This window comes from Crocodylus porosus, unplaced genomic scaffold (genome assembly GCF_001723895.1).
Source record: "Crocodylus porosus isolate Cpor-Errol unplaced genomic scaffold, CroPor_comp1, whole genome shotgun sequence".
Lineage (NCBI taxonomy): Eukaryota > Metazoa > Chordata > Crocodylia > Crocodylidae > Crocodylus > Crocodylus porosus.
In genome coordinates, this window is record NW_017728943.1 from 93798736 (window position 1) to 93825246 (window position 26511).

Here is a 26511-nt window from a genome sequence, read left to right on the forward strand (position 1 = left end):
GAAATATAGAAGTCAGACTGAGTTACATATCCACCTAAAAGGAATTATCAGTTTTTTTGCACTAGAGTACAGCTTTAATTTCCCTTTGGCCCCTGGGAGCTTTAATTTAATTTCCCTTTGGCTCCTGGCTAATACTTATGACATTGCAAAAAGTGACATTGTTTTTGCTGAGTACTGAAAATAAACAAAAACCAAAAACACAAAAACCCTAAATGCATTTAACACATTAGCTACCAAAGAAAGAAATAGTATTCTATAAATTAAGGTCATACTGGAATGATGTTATAACCATTGGTCCAATAAAAGGTATCACTTCCAGAAAATCCTTGCCTCCACTATAAATTACAGATATACAGGTTCTCCAGAACTCATATAGCACTAGCATTATGCTTTTTTCTCAGATAATGAATGTGTTTTTAATGCAGGTTATTCAAATATATTTATTTAGTGACCTATTCTGGAAGTTACACAGCAATTTCAAACCCCATTCAAATATCAGATGCCAAGGACATTCTGTCTTGCCGGAAGTAATGAGAACATGACAGGAATAGGTTAAACTTGCATGAAAGCTAAACATTACAACGATTCAACTATAAAGTTCCAAGTATAAAACATCCAGCATTTCCGAGATGTCAGTTCATGTCCAAGCATAATTCCCTGGGGAAAGTTTCTTTCGTGAGTTCCCTATGGCATTTTGCAAGCAGGTAAGAATGGGTTGTATTGCAGCTGCAGGAACACTTATTTAGCCTCCAAAAAAATGGGACTCAGAGTTACAAAATCCATCCAATTGAAGCATATTTTATTTTGTTAGGTGCTGCAGTGAAAATCACTTGCAAAGTAAGATACTAAAATAAACCAAAAGTTATAGGACTGGATGTAAATTGTGAGATAACATAACAAGGTAAACTTTCATCAGTCAATAATTGTAATGAGATAGAGAGTGAAATATAATTAAGAGTATTGCAAAGTAAATTAGAGACCAGCAGACAACGACACTGGATCCATTCACGACTTTTTAAGCCCAGTTCTTAGGATATCACAAATGGAAACATGGTCTTTGAAATAGGGGATATTTACCATGAAAAGTGACTGATAATGAATGACCATAGATAAATTTAATAGATGTCAGTTTCAAGGGTAATAAACACTGTGAAGAAGAAAGAAAAATGTGTGGGGGGGGAAACTTTTGGAAAAATAAGATCATATGATTGATTTTTTAAAAATGATTTAGTCACTTTAACATGGGGGTTCATAGAATACTTCACCTGGTAGTTTAATCATATGCAATATCTAAGCATTATAAAAAGGATCCTGGTAAATGGGTAGAAGTTACACTTAGATCAACCTACTAAGGGTTAGGTCAATCTGTATATGTTTGGCGAGGTTAGACTGAGCAAAAAAAAATGGCCACCACAATCTAATTTAGCTCACTGAAGAGGTGAATTAAGTTAGATCAGTCATGAGTTAGCCCAATTTACTGAACATCTGTTCTTGTTTGGAGTGCAGTCCCAGGGCTGGGAAAACCCAGCCATTTACTCCAGCTTGGATGGACAACACACACTCCTCCCCTCAGAACCACAAGACCCCACCACCTACCAGCACCACCCCCCGCACCAATCCCACCACCCCTACTCATACCTACTAGATCCCTCCAATCCGACCACTCCTTCTCCCACCCCAATTTACTTAGATCATTTTCCCTGTATGGCTCCCAGAACTGACAAACATCTGCATAAGTAGGACCCAAGCTATGATCATGCAGCTTAAAGTAAGCCAGACGATTGTAGACTGGGTCCTGGGAATATTTGCACATATCCAAAGACTTTTGATGGGGGCTAAGATGAGGCCTGAATATCTGGAAGTTCACTGTAAGTATAGAGATCACAAAGACTGCATTATTATATGATTCAGCACCCTTTTTGGAGAGTGGAATCCAACAAAAATAGTAACATATATCAGGGATGCAGGACTGGTTATTGATGTTTTATCAAAAACAAACAAAAACAAAAAGATCCAACAATCAGCCACAAAATCTTGAGACTAAAATGATAAAAAAAATCTTAAAATGGGAGTTACCCTTATTGAAGAAAGCAGCATTTGAGTGTAACATTTCTTGACTTTATTAGCACCGTAACAGGATGCAATATTGGCTACACATCATGAACCCCATTTCCTAATCTCCTTTGTTCACATATTTATATGTCATGAAGTAGTTTTCCTGACATCAGAGAAATTTCACACGTGGCTCAGTGGAGTGAGTTTGCCAGAAAATTACATCTGTTAAATGCTGCCTGTTCTTTCTATTTTTTTTACAAGTTACATGTGATCTCATGGCTAAAGTTTATTTTCTAGAATTCTAGCTCCTCTCTCATCAGCACTAAAAAATACTGAAGGTATTTGATAAGTCAAAACTTATCTTTTTTTTATTTTCTAGTTTTTCATGAGCCAAGTTAAAAGAACCACTATTAAAAATAAACGCTGTTGTAATTGTTTGCCAGTCCCCTGGCTGCTTGGGTATACCTAAAGCTAATCCCACATATAGACAGAGGTCATTACCATAGTCACAGCATATAGACCCGATGACATGACAAAACCAGGAAAAAAGAAAAAACACACTTTAAAATATTAAATACTAAGGCTTCTATTTTCTATGGTAAGGAAAGCGTATCAATCATTTGGATTTCTTAAGCTCCAGATGTAAATAGATCTGCATACAGAGAGGAATATCTCTGGTTTACAGTACTTTAAGTAAAATCTAATTAACAAGATATTATGGACTGATTTTGAGGGGAAAAAATCATTAGAAGTTGCATGATAAGAGATTGTGAAATCCTTATAATCTCAAAACAGAATTACCATGGGGGGAAAGAACAGGAGTTAAAGAAAAAAAAGCCTTGCCATAACTGGTTCAGGATCAGAAAATTCCTTCTGTGAATAACTATTCTGTAGGTTTACTATGTGTTTTGTTGCCTAAAGGGAAGTATTATCCTGTCAGCCTTGGGAATGAGGCCAATTTTCAAATGCCAACAATATACCACCCCCACTGCTCTCTCCTAAAGCCAACATAGGTCATAGGCAGACTGAAAAATGATGAGACATTATAGGAATATTCAAGTTTGTAAACAAGTTCATCAATTTTGAGTGAAATCATAAATCTAATTACTGACATGAAGAGTAAACGTGGTTTATGAACTTGGGTAAAAGACTTTGGTGAAAATATTGAAAAAAAATTAAACGAAAGTCTGAGAGAGACTGCAAAAAACATAAAACATGGATAAATTTTACAGATACCGATAATTACTAAAGACACTACAGTATTTGTATGAAAGGCTATAGGGCATGTGATTTCTAAAACACTCTACTTTTCAAATGGATTTTAGATCCATATAAGCTTGCAGGTTTATTTTAGTCATACTCTTCAACTACTCTTCCTGTAATATGCTTAAACATTGACTGATGTATTGAACATTGAATACTTGTTGAAACAGGGATGTAAACCAGGTGTTGCCTCTTTCAGGACCAGCTCTAAGCTACGAAGTGATATAGTCATTCTCTCTGTTTCTCTCTCCCTCTCATTCCAACTGGGATAACTTCAATAGAAAACACTGAGAACATCCCCCCCCCCGCCCGCCAACACACCTAGAATTCCCTATAACCTGAGCCTTGGGACACTAGTCTGAGAATGGGGGACCCCTTCTGCCTGCTCTGGACATAGGTCTCTCACATGTCAGCAATTAACTACAGAACTTACAAGCACCACCTCAGTTTTGTGAATGGCATCAAACTCCTCTTGTGAATCTCACCCTCCATTTCCAAATTTTTGTGATGTTATTAAAAAAGACGCAAGCCAAAGTACAATTCTTTGTTCCAAGTCAAACTTATTTGTTATTCTTCTTCAATTTGTTCAAAATTCTAAAGATTTTTGCTTTCATATTGATCTAAAATAATATTTGAAAATATTTGCATTTAACTGAAAAAAATATGTTCATACAGACCTACTTGAGTCTCCCTTCTAGTTCTAAGGCCCCTTTTGAATACTTTTAGCCTGGCCTTTAATATATTTGTTTCAAGTTTCGCATTCTTTTACAAATTTGGTTTAATATTTGTGAAGTGGGAAAGAAAATAAAGTGCCAGATTCAGTTTCATTCATTATTTTTTTTTGGAGGTAATGATATACCACAAAAACTGTTCTACAACAAATAGATTGTATTGGAGAACTATGCCTTTACCATTTTCTTGTAAACTTCATATAGTCATGTTTAAAATATATCAGTCAGATTTTTTGAACCTGGAAGCCTAGGGACATAAGTTATACATAAACTGGATTAAGTGATCAGAAACCAGTTTAAACCTGTAACAGAACAGAAGTTCAGTGAACATAAACAACTTTCAAAATGGCCAAAGCAAGTTTATGATAAACCTCGTTGGATATAGTATCCAACCTAATCTTACCTAATTTAGGTCAAGCCAATTTATGGAACTTCTGTCCCAGATCCCCTCCCGATTCAAGTTAACTCACAGCCCCCCAGCACCCCCTGTGCTGCACTGTCTGCTCCAGCAGAGTAGTGTCTGCCCCACCCTTCTGCTGCCTAGCCAGAGCAAAATCACTGCTCTGGCTGGCACAGATGGGGGTGGGGGAAAAAACCCTAGCACTAGATCCCAGCCAGGGTCTGCCTGGATGGGAGGAGGGGAGGAGAGAAGCCCTCAGGGGCTTGTTGTCCCCACCCCCACACTTGAGTGGAGATGGTGGGAAAGCCTCTGAGGGCTTACTCCCAACCCTCCCCCCCCCCGGATAGATCCCAGCTTGGGTAAGTGAGGGCCAGGGTGGGAGTTTAACGCACCCCCCCCATGCTCAAGCCAGCTGAGCCTTAACACACCTGCACCTCTGTTCAAGTGCAAAGGGGAGCAAAAGCCTCTGAGGGTTTCCCTTGAAGCTTTCCTCCCTTTCCTTCAGCAGTGGCTGGCAGCCTGGGAGATGTACTCTTTCACCCCCCAGCTACTGGTATGGGTCACTGCAGGAATCTGGCTGCTCTTCCAGTTTTAAAAGTGAACGTCTGTTCAATCGGTTATGGATTCAATCTGTGCAGTTTAGATTAACCTTCAGGAAAGCTGACTTTGACAAGCTCAGAAGGTTTGCCAGTGAGGCCCTATGGGACCAGGATCCCAGGGAAAGAGGAGTTCAGGATGAGTGGTTGCTCCTCAAGGGAGCGATCCTCAATGAACAAGCTAAGTCTATTCCATCTCAGAGGAAAGGCAACAAGAGGGCAGAGCAGCCCCCCGGCTCTCCAGGGACCTAGCAGACCTCCTGAGGCTAAAAACAAAGGCCTTCAAGGAATGGAGGATGGGATTCACCTCCAAGGATGTTTATTCTGCACTGGTCCGGTCCTGCAGGAAGCAAACCATGAAAGTCAAGGCTGCAACTGAACTCCAAGTACCTTTGAGCATCAAGGACAATAAAAAGTCCTTTTTCAGATATGTGGGGAGTTGGAGGAAAAGCAAGGGCAACATTGGACCCCTGCTGAACGAGATGGGACATCTGACAACTGACGCCCAGGAAAAAGCCAACCTTTTAAATGGGTACTTTGCGTTGGTCTTTCATCAGTCCCATGGGACACTCATGCCCGCCACGGGACAGGGAGGTTCGGGTGAGGAAGATCCCCTGTCTTCCATTAATGCTGACCTCGTAAAGGAACACCTTGAGAAGCTGGATACCTTCAAGTCAGCTGGTCCTGACAATCTACACCCCAGGGTACTCAAGGAGCTGGCGAGCGTCATAGCCCAGCCTCTGGCACAGATCTCTGAAAACTCCTGGTGTCCTGTTGTAGTGCGCGAATACTGGAAGAAGGCCAATGTAGTGCCTATCTTCAAGAAAGGGAGGAAAGTGGATCTGGCTAACTATAGGCCCATCAGCCTGACTTCTATCCTGGGGAAGATCTTAGAAAAGTTTAAAGAGGCCATCCTTAATGGACTGGCCGACGCCAACATCCTGAGGGATAGCCAGCATGGGTAAAATGAAAATGAATACAACGGAAGTCCCACATATTCCCATCTATCCCATTTGTTTTTATCCTGATTAGACTATATGTAACCCATATACAACTAGATATACATTATAACTACAGACTGCATTACCCCAAAATGATTACAAAGGATGTCATACTTCTCAAACAATAATCTCTTTTAACCTAAGTTTTATTTATGGAAGTGATATACATTTACTATTGACAGCAATTAAACTTTTGCCTGGGAATTATGGTTAATGGAGATGTTTATAGCCATAGTAAACAAATCCATTGCAGGCAATGGTTGCAGTAGCCCTCTTTTCACCTATCAAAATTTTCACTTATAGTTTAAAAGTTGACTGTATGTGTATGTAAATCTTAAACAGTCCTCTGGATGAACCCAGACAGTGGCTGCAGTACAATCTTTATACCCAAACTTATAAAACTATGTTTCTAGGCCAGTGAAGAAAGCCTGTGAAGTATTAAATATTCAACACTGAAACTGCCCTTTTCTGGACTGAAAAGCTATGTAGTACAGTCACAACAAGAAATAATAGCATCTTCTTGAATAATTCCTCTTCATCCTAAGAAGTTACAGTAAATCCCTCTTGGGAGCTAAAGAAATGACTTTTTTTCTAATTAAAAAGCAGTTTAAAAGACCTCAGAGCTCTGAAGAGAACAGATAATTGCAAAATTGCAGAAAATCAACCCTTGCCACTACAGAGAAAAGCATGAGCTTTAGGGTGCTTTAATACAATGTGAATTTAATATTTGAACAAACTCACAATCTCTACCAAAGCCACACCAACACCATTTTGGGGATGGGGGGGGGGTGTATAAAATTAATTGTATCAGTCATTGTGAACATTTTCATTAGCTAGACATTGGTGATTTTAATATAACATTAATTTTAATATAACATCTCCTACCTCAGAAACTTGTCACATTTTTGTTAGCCTTATGCTAAGCATTTTTTAATTAAAGCATACCCAAACACTTCAGATGGTGTTTATGGTTCAGCACAACATGTATAATAGTCTGAGACATTTTGGTGTATATTTACCTAAGCATTCTTGAAGCTTTCAAGAAAGGAAAAAGACTCCCTCCATAAAACTTTAAACATATGAGCAGTTGTGATTCACACTACTAGTTCCACTGAAGACAATTAATTGAATATTAAAAGCAATGTGATCATATGCATGTCAAATTTCTCTCTTGGGTAGAGGTTCTCAGGAAGTAATTTGACTACAGTTTTGACTCTACATATTTTTCAAATTAAGCAACTGAAGTCTAAAGTGGTCATCATTTTTGAGTATTTTACATTTACTACTGAAAGCATCAGAAGGTTAAGATGAAATTCCATATTTGGTTATGATTTTTCAGCTTCTGTTAAAGGGATGTGATCAACTTCCCATCTAGTCACTTCAAAAGAAAAAGTTCAAAGTAAAGCTGGTTCACAGTTGTATTAGAACTTTTTGCCTTATAACTAGTTTTGACTTATAACAAGTTAAATCACTTTTTCTTTCTATAGAAATTAAATGTGTTCAGGTAATGCAAAAAAAATCTGGCATAAGCAATTCAAAGCAAATGCACTAAAATCAAGAGGCTGCTTTCCATTAACTTCTAAGAAAACCAAGACTTCATTTCAATTATGCTCAGTGTTTCAGTGATCTAAGTAGCACATATTAACCAAGGTGTTTCTCTAACTAATTCTGAGTTTTAATTTCTTAAGAATTAGTATAGGACACTACTCTATTGCCAAAAATCAAATTTTATTCAGAGCAAAGATCCATTCACCCACGATCTGTGGAAAGCTGTTGTGGCATCACTCACTCTGCACCTGCTACATGGGACATATTTCTAACATAACACATTTGTCAACACAGAATGCCCCCCAGAGGCTTGCAGGGAGTGCTCATGTTCCCTGAATGGCTAACCTGTGATACGCCTATATAGCTTCACATGGGGCTGTAGTGGTTTAAAAGACATTGGGTGCATCTACATGAGATGCTAGTGTACAGTGGTTACCGTACATTTATTTAGTATGTGAGAAGCAAGTACTAAATAAATATGCAGTAACTGGAGTTACTGTGCAGTAGCACCAGTGAATGTCTTTTAAGTGATGCTATTGAGCAGTGGCCTAATAATTCTGGGCATGTCTACACATGTACATTTACTGTGCAGTAACCAAATTTATGGTGCAGCAACTGAAAATTACTGTGCAATACAGGTGACATCTACATTGCACCCCCATACTGTGTGGTAAAAGGGAAATTTACGCCAACTCGGGCATACATTTGATACCTGCATTGTGCACGTACCAAATCTACACCTGATTAGTTATTGCACGGCGACGCATGTGTAGACACCTTACCATGCAGCAACACTGTTTCTGGACTGACTTGGGACTTACTGTAGTTCCAAGATGGTCCACACACAGCATTAATACTTCAATGCCTGCACATGTATACACCAGTGTAAATCTGTTTACTGTGCAGTAAATTACTGCACAGTAAATTGAACATACAGTAAATGCACATATAGACATTTGCAGTAGTGTATTAGCATGGTCTATGCTGTGACACCCTACTGCATATTATTATTTGACTACAGCAGTCAGCATCTTGTGTAGACACACCCACTGTGTGGACATCTGTATAAATGAGCATAAGCCAGTCAGAAAAAAAAAAAAAACCTCTCCCCCACCCCAAACAAAACCCAACTAACAAAAAACAGAGTAAAAGAGAAAACTTAAAGACACAGAATGATTATAACAGCAATACATTGTCCTTCATGAAAAAATGCCAATTTGGAATCAAACTTGGCAAGCCAAGGAGATGGATTATAGGGCCATACATGTATAACACTATACAGCTATAGATTTTCTCATGTAAATATCACAAATGAATCATTATATATTTTTGTTGTAAATAGACAGGGAAACTCAGACATGACCATCCAGAGGCTGTGGCTAATCAAAGAACCAAACAAGCATTGGATGTCATTTATAAACAGTCCTAAATGATTAACAATGCCCATCAGATTTTGAAACAGAATGTCTGAATTATATACTGTAAGCTTGTGAAAATATTTAATCTTCAAGTTTTTTCTATTTCTTTTTAATAAGCTGCAGAGCTTTGAAATCAAATATGGACTAAGAGACAACAACAACAACAAACCTTACAGCTGCTTTTAAAAAGGCATGTAAATAGTTCTTTAAAAAAGGTTGATCTTTCAAATGTTTAGGATTGCTATTTTAATGTAACACGTTCTTTAACATTCATTGAACATATTCCTTATGTAAGCTTTTGAGTCCTGAATAATCCATAAAATAAAACAGCTAAGATAAACTAAATCACAATCATAGTAAAAAACCTTTAGAACTGGAACCTCAAACTTGTCTGGCTCCTATGATTAAGAACACTGCATAACAGAATGTAATGTACTGTTCATCTGAAGTAACACATGAATAAAAGTGCCAGAACAAGTTACATTTCTAATCCCAGCTTTAGTAAACATAACAGTTAAATATATTGCATTTTCCATGTTAACAAACGATATGTAAACGAAAGTATTTCCTCATCTGCCCAATTAGCATATACTTTAGTTCTTGTTACAACAGTATTAATTATTACAAAAACCAAGAACATTGGCTAGACATTTTAAATTAAATGAGAAAAAAATGGAGTATGGGACGTATTATATTAACCATTTTTCCAATCAACATGTAGTTAGACACCTGAAATAAGCTTTACATTCTTACTTTCACTATAAGTACACCATTCAAAGATGCTTCATATGCTAAGTCATGTTAGGACAAGGTATTCTGTAATACTTTAACTAGAAATAAAAACTACTTAAAAACTATGCTTAGATCTCAAGCTGATACAAATATTTTAAAACCTATGACTTGGCTTGTAAAAGACCTTACCTACCTTATTAAAGGCACATTTTGAAAGGAACAATTCACCCTTACTATTGTGTTGGGTCAGGAAGTCTCTAACTGAAATCTTAATGCTGGAGAGTTCATGCTTTTAAAGAATGTCGGAGAGAACAGAATTCAATTGAAACTGAAAGTTCTTGGTAGGAAGAACGTCTCAAAGACAGGCAGAGCTAGGAAAGGGTGATTTGAGAAGTTTGGACAGGAGGAAAAGAAGACAGGCTACATCCTACAGATCAACCATGGACCAGACTATCCTGAAGTGGAAGCTGAGGAAATTAAAATTGGTGAAGTTGAGAAGGTAAAGAACAAAGCTGGTCAAAAATCAGAATTTCCATCCAGTAGGTAATTTAAATATTTAAACATTTCTTTTTTATCCAATATTGGGACAAAGGTGAATACAAACACACCCACGAAAATTCCAATCTAATTTTGATTTTCATATTATTTTTTAATTTTATGTCAATATTAAACTGCATCTGCCTGAGGTACTGGGGTGACCCATGCTCCCATTCTCCTCTATGCATTTCAGTCACCATCTTCAATAAAACAATTCTAGTGTTACCTACAATAGGAATCAAAGTCCAGACATCTGATAGAAATTTCTTAGAAGCGACTTTCTTTCAAGCAATCACAAATGTTATTTCATGCCTTTAAAATTTCTTACACACTTGTTTTAGAGTTCCAACCTAAAAAAAATCTATCTTAACCTATGGTTTCTTTTAGCAAAAGAAAAGGTTTTCGCCTTGTCAGTCACAAAGCATATTAATAGTCAATTCACATCACTTAAATTCCCTTTTTCTCAGAGAATAGCACATATATAGCTTAAATATCACAGAAGATTTTTAAAAAAAAAGTATCTGGAGAACGGTTCTTTGAAGAAGAGACTACTGTATCAACCTCTAAGGTAAAAGCCATCTGAACCCAGGGCTTCAACACAGTTCAAATTTTCCTCATTTCTTCTTTAATGTCTTCTGTGATTACATTTTTTCCCTAATAAAACATTGAACTTTAAATACTCTGAGACACATAAAGATTTTGCACATAGAGTTAAGGTCATACTTCCTAACTGATGGACAAAAAGTTTAGGGAAAAATCCCAGCCAAGTTTCCTTTGGGATTCAGCCCTGCTGAAACTGTGGCTAGCTCACGGTCTTCTCTTTCAGAATACTGTTGGTATCATGTGATGGAACATCTACATGGTGACCAAATGCAAACCTTTGCCCAGGAGGCAAGGTCTGTGCAGGGAAAAAGTAGAATTCACCTTGTGCATGAAGAGGGAAGTATGTTTTTAATTCTGTGAGAATTACTGTACATTAAGATCAGACTGCTGTTATCAGTCTGAATATGCTGCTGTGTTCTAAACTGAAGGGGCACCTTATACACGTGTCAGATGTCTGCTCTGATGTGTGCTAATTAGCATGCATCAGAGCAGACTCAATTAATACAATGCATTGCAGCAGACTCATTAGCACAATTCAGCAGCTTCCCTGTCATGTGTATTCAGCATCCCCGTGCTTCAAAACAGCAGTGGGGGCACTTTAACTAAAGCTTGTTGAACAAGCTTTAAAGCGCCCTGCCACTATTTCGAAGCATGGGACGCTTGAGTACATTTGATGCTGTTGGCATTTTAATCAGAGCAGCTCTGAGAGCCACTCTAGTTAAAATGCTCCCCCCCCACCCTGAGCACATGTAAAGAAGCCCAAGGTACTTTTGTTCCTCTCATTTTCTGTAAGCTGAAGAAAACTTGAATTCTTATGTCTTAGACGAGAGGCAAGGAGGGAAAGGAGGCAGAGCTGCTTCCAGGATACACATTTTGTGCCATCTACATTTTTTGTGGGCTTGAAGTTTTGCAGATTAGGAAGCTCAAGACAGTGGTGTTGTAACTCTCCTGTGTTCTGCATAACCCTCTCCAAAACAACACAATAAAGTTTTACAGTTACAGAAGACAGCAACTTCTACAGATTCCTTCTGCACAGATTGCAAGCACTCTACCACCTCAAAGATTGTTTTTGGGGGAGCCCCTGGCAGCATGCCTTAATTGGAAGCTAAATTGGTACATGCTAATATATTTTACAAATAAGACCTCAAGTGCTATTCTGGGTTCTTGGATACATAACATAACATTGGTGCTAAATCTAAAGGCATAATTAAGAGGTAATCCACTGCCCTGCATCAGGATAATGGATAATCATTGATTATTTAATTGTAATTGTTATTTCTTCACCTCTAATATAAGCCTATTGAAACATAATTGCAGTGGGCATCAAACCAGAAAGATACTGAGATACAAAATGCATGTCCTTCTGCTGTTTTGTTTTGTTTTTTCTTTTAGGTGGTCACAATTCTAAAGGCAATATTACACAGCACATCCTGGATCATGGAATTCTCCATTTTTTAAAAAATTTCATTTATTATAAATAACTGCAATATCACTGGCACCACAACTTTAGGCAGAAGTTATTTTCTAATGGAATTTACTTGCTAGTTTAAATTTACTGAGTCTGATTAGGAAGTCTGATTAATTTTCATGATAAGATTTTGGTTTATAGTTATTAATTTTAATCCTTCACACAAAGTGAGTGTCATGCAAGCCATAGCTGTTTTGGTGATGGCTCTTACAAAAAAAGAAAAACTAAACTAAATTAAACTAAAATAAAATAAAAAGGAATACAAGATTTGGAATACAAGATTTTTTTCCAAACATGTTCCTTTTATTGAGCTATTTCATTATTGTAGAAGGAAAGAGAAGTGAGAGTAAAGGCTATCTTTATTAGTCCAATTATTGACTTGTTACTACAGGAGCATTAACTGGCTGCATGCAAATGAGTTATTTGAAATATTGATTTGCTAGAGTTCATACTAATAAAACCCTAGATTTTTTATTTATTTGTTCTGCTCAATAAAGGATTCCATTTAGCGCTTCCTACTTAAAAAAAAACACCCATTGCTTCAGTGGGAGTATTATCTGACTAAAGAGCACCCTTAAACAAGAAAGATTAGAAGGATACCATTTTCATTATAGTTATTAAATGACTTGCATTCTAAAGCCATGGTGATAATTCTAATGCAAAGAATAAAACTGAGCAAAAAGCAAACATTGAATTAAGTTGGATAGCTACTTCTAAGAACTATTTAGCTGCATGGGGGAACTATATAAATGACAATTAGCACCTGTTGTCATGCAATACCAGACCTGATAACCATCTCACACTACTACCCGTTTTCTTCAGCAATTTACACTGAATCAGATTCCTCATCTTTGTGTTGGCCTCTCAGAGCATGTCTGCTGCCTTTAAGCCACACGTAAGACTGCCACCAAAAATAAGCCCTGCTCACCAGGTCCCACTTCTTCCAATTCAAACTGAGAACTGAAATAGGGAGGATGCCTCAGGGATACCTCTGCCCCTGTGCTCTCAAATCAGGGAGAAACAGGTATCCTCAAATTCACCATGGACTAGTACTAGGAGAACATGGCTTATAATTGGTGGCAATCTGGAGAACAGTATAGAGGCAGTCTAGACAATATTCAAATCAGTAAACACAGTTATTTTATTGTAAAATACAGTCCCCATTTATTAAATGTTAAAATAGAATTAATTACTGAGAACACTACTGCTGTTCTTAAATAAGCACTATTAAACAGACCTGGAAAGAAAGAAGAAAATAAGCTGACACAATATAAGTAATTATGCTACAGTGAATATACATTTTTAATAAAGAATTTACAGTAAATATTATACTTAGTTTATCATTTCTAAAATAGATGCTTGGTTACTCTAAATCAGGTAGCTACATTTCTCTCTCTTTAAAAAAAAATCCTTGCCAAGGGAGACATAACTAGGAATTCTGCTTGATGCCTGATAACAAAGGGGAGGAAGCGTGGAGGTGCCAAGTGCTGGAGAACATAAAGGCACAAAAGCTGCTGCTCTTGTTGCTACTACCTTGTCATTCTGGCATCCCCTCACATTGGCACCTGGGGCTAGGGCCCCGCTCACCCTCCCTTAGTTATGCTACCGCATGTCATTTACATTATTATAGTAAGCTTGATTCTGGGAACAACACTAAGGCCCAACCCCCCAAAGCTTGCTATACTGCTTCCTAACTACAACATGTGGGGTTTGAAACAAATGGGCCTTCAGCCACCATATAGTCACAACATGAATTACTTACCGGTTGCAGCGGAATCAGGGCTTGCACTAGGGCTGAACTGAACCACCTCTTAAATTACACTAAAGATGCATGGCAGGGTGGGTAGGGTAATTATTTTTTAAATTAATCTTAAGCACATATTTACTTATAAGCATGATCCTTAACCTACTGTTTCTTCTCTTCAAACTACTTCAAAAGGCACCTAACAGAACACTTAGTTAAACAACCTTCTTGCAAAACTTAGTTGTAGTGACTTGGGCATAAGGGTACCAAAATTCATACATATAGCAAAAAGGCACATACAAGAAAAAGTGAAAGCATGTTATAATTCTACCCACTATATTCGTTTTTAAGAAAGTTATATTAGTAAATGACTGCCACTAACTTAAGGAAAATTGTCTGGAGTTACATCAAAGAGATTTTGATCCAGAAAATGTTGTGCATGCTTCTGAAGAGATAGCATGTGCCCAATGAAGAGAGAAGCCATGCTGAGCAAGGACATACCAAGCACTCGGTCAAATGAAATCAAACTAGTCAACATTACGAGATAAAAGGTTGAGTTTTTCTCTGAAGCCAGAGAAAATGGTTCTTTTAAAGGACATGAGACCATTTCAACATCTAACCCTTCTAACTTCTTTTTTGTTTTATGGTAGGCTGGTCATTCTTACTCATTTCATTTTTTCTAGTATTGCTTAGTTTTTGGCTTGATTTGATTCAAAACTAAAACTAACTTCCAAATGTTGAAGCACTGTACAATAAAAATGTATGTCTAATTAGGATGCAACGCAAGCTGAGACTTCTTCTATCTAGGAAACAGCAGTTTGTATATGACTGAAGGAGCCATGGCTCTCTGGTGCTGACACTGAAAAGGATAGATTGTTGCTACACAGTCACAATGCATAAACAAGAAGTTTCTAGTGCAGGTTTATTGTAGTTAAGTCCCGGGACTGAATACATCTCTGTATCTGTCATTTACAGATCACAACTGGATCTCAACTAACATGAAAATCAGTGTATACAAAGCTGCTGATGTTTACTTTTAACTAATATATATATTTGTAGAAATATGGTAATATGGTACTATTAGAGTCTTCCTTTCTTTTTCTCTTTCATGCAAAGCTAAAAGAGGACAAATCACAACCAAGAGAAATCATTTTTGCAAGTAAATCTACAGTTTGGGGAAAATCTGAAGTAAAATAGTAGGTTAGATATTGCGTATGTAAAAAAAATATAATTGATTTGTTTTCCCATGAGATGAATCAGCACGCAGTCTTGCTTATGCTTGTGAATCTGTTTACTTCCATGATACTGGCAATAGCATATAGTGATACACTTCACATTAAACTTTAGTTTCTTTATCATTTTGGTAGTAAAGCTCTTTCCAGAAATGTGTTAGCTGTAAAACTTCTCATCATCATGTTTCCCCTTTTAAAAAATATATCAAGCTTAAAATGTGCCTAATTCAATGTAAAATAATAGTTCTATTAGTTCCCCTGCAGTGTAAAATATAAAGAAATATAAATATATTAAATGGGTAGAAATGTGAGAGTGTAATTAGTTTAAAAAAGAATAAGGGGAAGGGACTGTATAGAAAAAATATTTAATCACAATTCACTGAAGTCTATCCCTACCATGCAGTTGACCTAATAAAAAAATCATCCACAGAGATCCTTGCTTCTGTCAAAATGAGACATACATACATACATACCTAATTATATGCCTCACATAATAGAACTATTTACATAAAATTAGGCACATTTAAGGTTCATATACTTTTAAATAGGGGAAATATACTGTTGAGCAGTTTTTACAGTAGAATTTTATATTCTGGAAAGTAATTTACTACAAAAATGCTAATAGAAACTAAAGTTTAATTATAGCATACAAACACACACACATGCATACTTTTTCATATTTTTATATTAGGGCTGTGAAAAATGGGCCCTATTCGATTCAGATTCAGATTTGGCCTGTATCAGGGACAATGATTCAATCCATTGATTCAGATCACTGTCCCCAATCCAATTCAGCCAAATCCAGATCTGGCTATTCAATGCTTATTCGGTGAATCCATGATTCAGACACACACAGGTTTAAAAGTTTTTTTCTACATACCTTGAGGAAGCAGCGCAGCTCATGATTGCTGTGGTGCTGGGGCACATGGAGAGTCCCATAGCAGCATGGGGGGCTCTCCAGTGTGCTCAGCAGTGAATGCAGAAGTGGACTAGAAGTACTTCTGGGTCTGCTGAGGATCACACAGTCCCCCGCACCCCTTGTGCCCTCCCGGCTCAGCAATCAGCCACAGGGGAACTCCCAGTGCCCACAGACCCAAGAGGCACCAGTCACCAAGCTGAGGAGGGTGAAGGGGGGGCCCCCCAGCACACTCCACAGTAGACCCTGAAGTTCTTCTGGTCTACTTCCAGGTCTGCTGCCAAGAGCATTGGGGAGCCCCCAGATTTCTGTGGGATACTGCATCTGCCCCAGCACTGCAGTGATCATAAGCCCCTGCTACCTAGAGGTATGTAGAAAAAACATTTAAAGCTGTATCTATGTCTGAATCACTGAATCTATCCAAATCTCTCCAAATTGATTTGGAGGGTTCTAAATTGATTCGGAGAGATTAAAGGGTCTCCTCATTTGATTTGGAGATTTGGCCACTGAATTGGGTCTAATCTCCACCAAATTGAATCAGGGACCAAAGCTTTGTACAGCCCTAATATACAGATTTATCTCTATATCTATACACGCACACATGAAAAGGACTTAATAGTATGTGATCTTTATCAGCAAAACACAATAAATTACAAATTAAAGCACATTTAATACTTTCCAATGCATCAGTCAAAAAAACCACCATGGGCACATCCCCACGAGTGAACACATTCAGTTTGTGGTGCCTCAAACCAATTTGAGGTACCACAAATCATATGTGACGCACATGCAAGTATTTGCCATGCTGCTAACTTGCAGTGCAGTGTTTTGGGGTTTTTTGACACTGGGAGATACCAAATACATGCCATTGCAATTATTCCTATGGCAAACCTGTGTCCTTGCACATGAGTTCTCATCAGGACATGCCCCATTAGTCCCAGAGTTTTAATGATGTTGGTAACATCAGCAGCGCTGTCAAATGTTAAAACAGGTCAGTGAACCAACAGAATCAACATTATGGGGCAGGTTTCAGAGAAACTTTTGAAACACTGGAGAAGAAAAATAGAATGGGGTAATTATTCACAAGCTCTGAGAGGATGAAAACAAGAAGAGAAAAAGAGAGAGAGAAAAAACTGAGCTCGCTCTATAGCATGTCTTAGTCCTGAAGGAACAGGCTTTATCACATGTAGGGGGACACAATACTTTAATACTATTAGACCTGTAGGGGGCATGCATCACCCACAAATTACTTTGTTGCCTAATGAGGCGTAAGGAAATCCTTGTAGGAAAGAACAATGTAGTTTCATTGCATAGAAAAACCTGTAGAAACCATAAGTTCTGACTGGCAGGAGGAGAAGTAGGTAAGGGTGCACGTGTGTGTGTGTGTGTGTGTGTGTGTGTGTGTGTGTGTGTGTGCGCGCGTGCGTGTGTGAGAGAGAGAGACAGATAGACAAAGTCTGGAGCTTTGCCTTTAAAAAGTCTCAGTGTTTCATAATGCATAGGCATTTGTTGAACCAATGTATATCGCATAAGATCAGCATATAACATTTGACATACATTACATTATATGTTATCTCTCTGACTGCTGAGCTAAATTCCGATTTACTTGAACCCACAGTTTTCATAACTAAGAGAACATCCCTGACTCTATGTGTATGTGCATGTGCATGTGCATGTGTGTATATAGCTATATATATTGACTTACTTATTAGTGCACTGGAATGTTGGGATTTGATGGAGAAGGAAAATAGGATTCAAAACCTTTACAAAAATATTAGGTATCTCCATTTCTGCTCACTGGTGAAAAGAAAACAACCCTCCATAATGCTAAAGGACTCATATTTTCCCCTGCATGTTTAAAAAAGTATATAGACACACATACACAATGAGTTGGGATACTCTCTCAATCTTGGCCCAGATTCTACTCCCTTTACTTGTACTGAACAGTATTTTATTCTGTGATTAGATTAAAACAATGTGCCTATTCACAAAGAAAGGTAGTACAGAACATGACCAAACAAGTAAAATCTGGTCCAAAGTAAATTATATCATCCTCATGTCAATATTTTACAGCCACTATACAGACTCTCTAATACAAGTGCAGCAACTATTGTTATTCTTTTTCAAGAATAAATTTACTAACAAAAAACATTGCTTGATTGTAAAGAGGATTCAGCTATTAATTAACAAATGTTGAAAAAAGGTAAAGAAAAAAATAAAAGAGATACCAAAGATTAATGTTCTTAAGAGAATAAGAAATGCCATAATGGGGCAGACCACAGATCTATTTAGTCCAGTATCCAGGACATCACAGTGACAAAGAGTGGATACCAAGGAAAGGCGTATAAAGGCAGGCCTTATCCAGAATGATCTGTTTCCTGCTCCTCTTTCCCTTCCAGTTTGAATAATCCATATGTCCTAATGCTCAAAAGATGGTTTCAGTATTGAGGTAGCAAAATTTGCTGATGTCATATTTAATTTATGGGGTCCATGTCCCAGAGAGATCATGCAGTGAAGAGCGACAGAACCATCTTTATTACGCAACAACTAAATACCCTTACTGCTAAGCAGAACAGCAAACAGCAATACAAGTTAATACAGTTCATGCTAATGAAGTACAGAATGGATAGTCAGGCACCTGATACACAACAGCCCTCCTCCCCATGTAATGTAGTTCTGTAAATATTTGGGTTGGACAGTGACCCCAGGGTAACAGACTTTTCACTGGCAACCTCAGCAGGCTTCTTTGTCCTAGAACAGCTTCAGCAAGTGAAAGAGCTGAAAGGTCTAAAATAGCAACAGATGGACTTTTCACAACTGCTTCCACTAGCAATGCAACAACTTCTGGTGCTGCAGAGGTCACATTGTCAGTGACTCAATCTCACATCTGGTCAACATGCCTGTGAAGTGTCTTTCCATCTGGAGTCTGGGTCTTATAAGATACTCCAAGAATAGATGCAGGCATCCACTACAGCTCATTTGCATAATTTCAGAAGTACACAGGTTCATATCTATGATTCAAAAGTTCTTAGAGTGAAATATCATTTTTCTTGGAGAACTGGATTTCTTGCCTTGTCTGGTATTCAGCTACCATATCTGGGTAGAGCTGATCCAAATAAGTTTTTAGTTGACAGTTCATTAGTGGCTCTGCAAGACTGCAAACTGTATCAGTGTGTGGAATTAGGTGCTGTTGTAGAAAGAAATTATCTAGTAATTGGTTGCAATCACCATCAACAATGCTTCAAAAACAACTTTAGTAGTTTGGACCATCCACTCAGGTTGGCCAGTCGATAATGGGTAGAATGGTGTGGCTGTGGTGTGATGGATAAGATTTCTCTCCATAAGCTCCTTAAATTCTTCAGAAGTGAACTGCACAACACTATCAGACACAATGGTGTCTGGAAGACCAACAGTTAGCTGCCATAAAACTCAGATTACAATCCATGAAGTCACTGATGCAATCTATGTGCAGACAAGACAGCAAGTGATGATATCCTAGTCACTTCTGACAGAAGGACTGGAGCCTTTGCTGGTGCATGGCATATAGCTTGGCATGGTTTATAACTCTTTATTGTTTGATCAATGTCAGCATCTATCTTTGGCCACCAGATATAACTTCTGGCAAATGATTTCACATGGACAATCTCCTGTATGGAAAGCATCAAGAACCCATGCTTGACCTGCATTGGAAATGACCACTCAGTTACCCCACAGGATGCATCCTTTAAGGGCAGAAAGTTAATATCGACATGTAACAAATGGCTTAAATTCATCTATGAACTTTGCTGAAGGCCACCCCATCCATACCCAGTTGACTACTGAGGCTAACAATGGATCCTAAGCAGCTTTATGAGCAATGTCACCTTCCTGGAGAGGAGGATTGGAAAAGGATTCTAGTGTCAGAACTTCAGAGGGTGGAAGAACAGTGAATTCAGGACAGGTTAACAGCAAACAATGCAGCGCATGTATTATTGACTTCTGAGGGCAGTGCTGAAATTCAGAGTCATATGCATTTCAAAGTAAGGAACAATAATGAATGAAGCATACATGGTGAAAATATTTGGGGTGTTGGCCTCTTCTTAAATAACCCTAGCAATGTTTATGATCTGCCAAAACTGTGAATTTGCAGCCATATCTATACTCATGGAATTTCTTAACTCCAGCAATGGCTGCAAGACCATTCCTAACAATCTGAGCATAATTCCTCTAAGTCTTATTCAGAGTTCATGAATAGTAGGCTTCATGTCCATTGTTCTGAAAATGACTGAAGGCATTGCCTACTCCATACGCTGAAGCATTGCAAGTAAGCAGAAGTGCCTTTTGGACTAGCACATTGTCAGATGACAACAACTGCTTCACATTGTTAAAAGCATTGTTATGTAGTTCAGTCCATTTTCAGATGGCATCTTTATCCCATAGACATTGAAAGGCTCAGCAACCATAGCCTTATCTTTTAGGAAAGAATTGCTGAAATTAAGCAGACCCAGAAAGGCTTTCAGTTCCTTCTTATTCTTAGGTGCTGGGGAGTTATGAATAGCTTCTACTTTTGCATTTGTTCGATGAATTCCAGTGGCATCAACTTGGAACCCCAGGAATTCCACACCGGTCACTATAAAAGCACATTTATCTTTTTTGAATTCCAGGCCAGCACTGGAAACGAGGTGTTATGCTTCTCAGTCAAGCAACTACTTCTGTCATGGACAATGAGGACATCATCAAAATCTGGCGTTACTTCCTTAAGACTTGCAAGTAAGTCATCCATAACCTTTTTGAAAACACCAAGTGTGATGCTTACTTCAAACAGTAGGTGCTTGGCTCAGAAGGCCTCCTTGTGGGTGACAATTTTCTGTGTATCAGCTGTTTAATCAACCATAGAGAGTTGTTGATATGCTTGGGCCAAGTCTAATTTAGCAAAAACCTTTTCACCAGCAAGAATGGCAAGGAGCTGATTTACTGCTGGAATCTGGTATGAGTGTTTATGAAGTGCTGTATTAATGGTACCCTTGTAGTCAACATACAAATGAATATCACTGTTTGGCTTTATGATTGGTACAATGGAAGTGCCCCAGGTTGGATTTAAATTTGCTTCTAAGACACCTTGCTCCACAAGCTGATTAATTTCTGCATCCATTGTTGACAAAGGGTGAAGGCAACATGATGAAGTTTCATTTGAACTGGAGTCACAGTTGGATCCATTGTAAATGACACATCGGTCCTTATAGCAGCCTCCGTGCTCATGTACAGGCACTCATGGAGCAGAGTTCTTTCACTTTCCCCAAACTATAGTGGGCAGAAGTAGAGGTAACATTTTAGTGGGTGTAATATTTTAGTAAGGATTTCAATCCTATTTCCCTTCTCCATGAAATACTAACATGCCAGTGCACTGATTGCAGGACTATTAGTTGAAAGTTCCTGCTAAAATACTCATAGACATTATTTCATAGACATTAGGGCTGGAAGGGACCTCGGGAGATCATCGAGTCCAGCCCCCAGCTACTCAGTAGCGATAAAGTTAACTCTTATTTTAATTAGCATAATTAGTTTAGAGAGCACTTAAAACCCAGTGAGATGTATACTGTAACACTGCAAATCCCTCAGAAACACTGGCTTAGGAGGTCTGATGCATCAAAAGTTAGCATAGGGTAAACAACTTGCCCAAGTTTGGAAAACATGATTTTTTTCTCTCCCCTTACAGCCATGAGGATTTCAAATGTATTTTTTCATTTCTTTATAAAGGTTTTTGTTGTAAGGTAGGTAATAATGTCATTACAGAAGAAATATAGATAGCTGATAGGGTTGTGAGAAGCTTTGGTCCCTGATCTGATTCAGCAGAGATTTGGCCCGATTTAGATTCGGAGATTCAGCCACTGAATTGAATCAGAGGACCATTTATTCTCTCTGAATCTAATTGATTCAGTGATTTGAACATAGATACAGATTTAAATATTTTTTCTACATACCTCTAGGTATCAGGGGCTCTGAACATTGCAATGCTGGGGCAGATGCAGCATCCCACAGAATCATGGGGGGCACACCAGCACGCTCAGAAGCAGACCCAGAAGTGGACCAGAAGCACTTCTGGGTCCACTGGAGAGTATGCTGTGGGGCCACCCTGTGCCCCCCCAGCTCAGTGACTGGTGCCTCCTGGGGGTCCCTCTATGGCTAATCGTTGGGCTGGAGGGGCACAGAGGGACACCCCAGTGCACTCCCCAGCAGACCCAGAAGTACTTCTGGTTCACTTCCGGGTTCTCTGCTGAGCATGTGGAGCGCCCCCACCACCACCACACTCCTGTAGCCCGCTCCATCCCCCTCAGAACTGCAGCAATCATGACCCATGCTGCTACCTCGAGGTATGTAGAAAAAAACCTTTTAAAGCTGTGCCTGTATCCGAATTGCTGAATCAGCATTGAATCGCCAGATTCAGAATCAGTTGAACCGATTCAGGGACAGTGATCCAACTCCAAATCGAATAGGGCCCATTTCACACACTCCTAATAGCTGATATTACAGATGAGAGGCAAAAAGTTTAGATAGTATGCCCATAGGAGCAATAGATTTAATATAAAACCTGGAGTTTTATCTTCCACAGCTGGCTCAAGCCATCGACCATAACTTTTTCTATACCCAATGTAATTAAATACCACCCAGAACAACATACCTAACTGCTTCTTCTCAAAGTAAACCTAGATAGTTAGCATGACTAATTGTTTATTATGGTTAAGTTGACTTTGGCAGGAATGACATTTTCTCCAATAAAGCCACAAGGCAGACATAGAGCAAGTGAGACACTTCCTCCCCTCTACTACTGTTTTACTTTTGCCAGTTATTCAATGCTCTGTACCTCAGTGCCCCATCTTTAAAATGGAAAATATTAGTCCTTACCCACAGCCTTTGTCTATTCAGGATGCAAGCTCTTCATATCAGTGTCATCTCTGGGTATCATACCTACTTCTACCCAAAGCTCTTTTAATCAATAACTCAAACGACTTTATGGAGAAGTTAAATATTATTATCTCCATTTTGTACAAGGGCAAATTGAAGAGGGTGAAGTGATTTGCTGAATGCCAACAGTGGACCAATGGCCGAATAGCATATAAATCTGCATGGAACACCTAGCATCAATGGGGTCTTAATTTCATTGTCAACTATGGCTATTAATATAATGCAAAAGAATGATAACATAAACTTTCATTTTTCCAATTAGAATATATTTCCTAACTTTACTAAGTGTGTGTAGGTTGCTGTATATGTGTTTCCAATATTTACTTTTGAGCTTGTCATGGGATTTTTCCATTGAAATATATTTTGTTATTATTATTTTTATTTCTACACCTGAAATAACAAAATCCAATGTTAAAGAGACACGTCTTCATTTTCACTAGAAGTGAGAGAGAGTACCACCTCTAGGTCATGTTTGAAAGGGATGGATGAATCCAAAACAGTTTAGACCCTGCAGTTGGTTACAGACTTCAAAACCAGAATCCAGCCTCACTTTTCCCACACAGCAAAGACACATTCAAGTAATTGCAGATTTTTTTGTAGCTGAGTAAGAAAGCTATCATCACCCTCCTGACAACAAACCAGGAATGGGCTCCAAGCTCTCAATAGTGAACTAAACTTTCAGAGTTCAAACTTAGTCTGGCAGAAAACCACAGTGAGTTTCATCCTGTCAATATTTCCATCTGAATAGTTTCTCTTTTTTATTTTTTAATTTAGTGGTGCTCAATGTACAGCCCATGGGCCAGATCCAACCCATAAAGTGACTGAATCTGGCCTGCAGCTTGGGAGATCAATGGCAAGCAAAACTGTGTCACTGGGGCCCAGTGTGTCACCTTCCCTGCCATATCATGCCATTGATTTCCTTTGCAGCCCTCATGGCTCGCTCCCTCTCCCCTTCGCTAAGGCAGCTGCTGCTTACTCTCTCCCTCCCCTCTCCCACTGTTTACCAGAGAAAAACTTTCTTCTTTTCTCCCTCCCCTCCCTCTGAAATTGTCAGCAACTTCCTTCCCCCCATCACAGTGGTGGATTAAGATTTACTGAGGCCGTGGGCAAACAGAAAATTGGGGCCCCCCACCAGGTGAGGCAGGTACCCTTTGCACCTGCCAGCAGACTGTGACTAGGCCCGCTCAGCCTCCTAGGTGCATCCGGGGTGAGCCTGGGGAGGTGAGCACCACTCAGGTAAAGACAACCCTGCTCCCAGTCTGGCCCAGTGTCAAGCAGCTAGTGCTGTGGTCCCCCAGCATGGGATAAGCTGGGGCTAGGGCCAGGACTCGGGCTAATCTGGGGATGGGGCACAGGCTGTGCACCACCTCTGGCTGCCCACCCACCCCTCTGACAGCTGCAACAGGATAGGGCTGTCCTGGCCTGTCCTGTCCCAGTGGCATTGGTGCCAGTGGCCACTAGCAGATGCTAGGGAGTGGGGCTGCCCAGGGGGCCTCCTGGTAGCAGATAGCCCTGGGAAGCCACCACCACCAGCAGGGTGCCCCATACCTACCCCTAGGCCCTGGCCCAGCTGGAGGGGAAGAGGTACACACTGCTCACCCTGGATGCCCGCAGTCAGGATGCCCACCTGGGCCGTGCTGCCCTGATGCCCCAGGGGGCTGCTGGTTGGCAGGAACACATGCATTAATCTGCCCCAGTGTCCCCTCCATGCCCTTACTGGAGAGAAGCGATGGCCTACTATTAGGTGTGTGGGAAGCACCCCTTCCCCCCCTTATAAAAGGCCACTGGTTTAGTTCACAACATTCTTGAATATGAATTAGTATTCTATGTATGAAGAAACTGTACAAGGAAAAAGCTGAATAAGAGTGATGTATGTGTGTTTTCTATAACACTAATAAGAATACTACTACTGCTAATAATAATAAAGTAGGCTTCATCATTTTATCATGTAGAGAAATCAGCTTGCTTCACATTGCAGAAATAATTGTGCCTTTTTCACAAGCCATATGCATGATTTTGAACTGACCCTGCAGCAAGCTGATGGGCAGCCCATGACTCAGTGACTTACTCTGCTCTTTGAGTACTTCCTTGTTCCAAGAAGGCAGTATCCTGAACCAGGTCCACAGCTGTTATACTCTATATCTCTTGAAGTGCCAACATAACTGAATATTAGCTGGTGAGTTTGGAGGCAACAGATCCAAGGCAATGCCTTTTCATCATTACCTATTGGGACTTAGCAGCTTCTGTTCTATACTGCTCCCCTTAGTTTAAGTACACCATGGGCCATTTCTACATGAGATGCTACATCCCTATAGCAATGAATTATGGTGATATAGCTTGCCGCTACAGCAACATAGCATCAGCAGGCACAAACCATGACGCCGATGCTACTTCGCTGTATCTCATTGCTATGTGGTGTCTAATAATAACCATGTGTTGCCAGAACTATGCAGTACCAAATGTACAGTCAGAAGCATGTGCAGACATGCCCCATGTGCAGGAGTATTAGTTTCTGGTTCTCACACCACTGTATGGCAGTGCAATCTGGACCAACATTTGTTTGCTTGGAAAAAGAAATCCTTCAATTCCTGATTCTAACCCTAATCCAGTGATCACAAATTCCTTTTAAAACATTTGCCTGTATATCCTTCCTACTTGGGACCACTGTGAACCCTCAGAAATGTCTTTTGGAAGTACTAAAAGATAGCACAGTAACAGCCAGTACTGTGGTGTGCACGCCATGCTTGGTTATTTTTAGGCACTACATCACCATAGCAGCAGGCTATATTGCTATGTCGACGTAGCCACAGCATCACGAGTTTTGCCTGTAGACACTACGTTGTAGCACGTAGTGGTGATGTAGTGTCATGTGTAGACACATCCAGTAGGTACAGAAAGGGAGTAAATGTTCCTACTTGTTCTACAGTGGGTCCAGTTGAGTAGAATTGGAATTAAGCCAGTAAAGCATAGACAAGTCTCTATTTCTAATCATATCTAGTATAGCTGCCATATAATGAGCTAATTTAATGGGAATATCATTTTAAACAAGGGGCTGGTTATATTTTAATGGCTAGTCACTTTCAAGGGCAATCTTTTTACTCTTATCAGTTAAATTACATTTGGAAAACTTTTCTTCTTATACATAGCTTCAAACACATAAGATGTCCTAGGCTCTATTTTTTAAGCTACAACAGTAGATAACACTTCCTTTTCAACCAAGTGCACAAAAGGAATTTTAGGGAACACTTTAATAAGTCTTTAAATCCACAAAAGGAGACTGAGAACAAACTCTAGATTATATTAAAAGAAAGGCTAGATCTTTCAA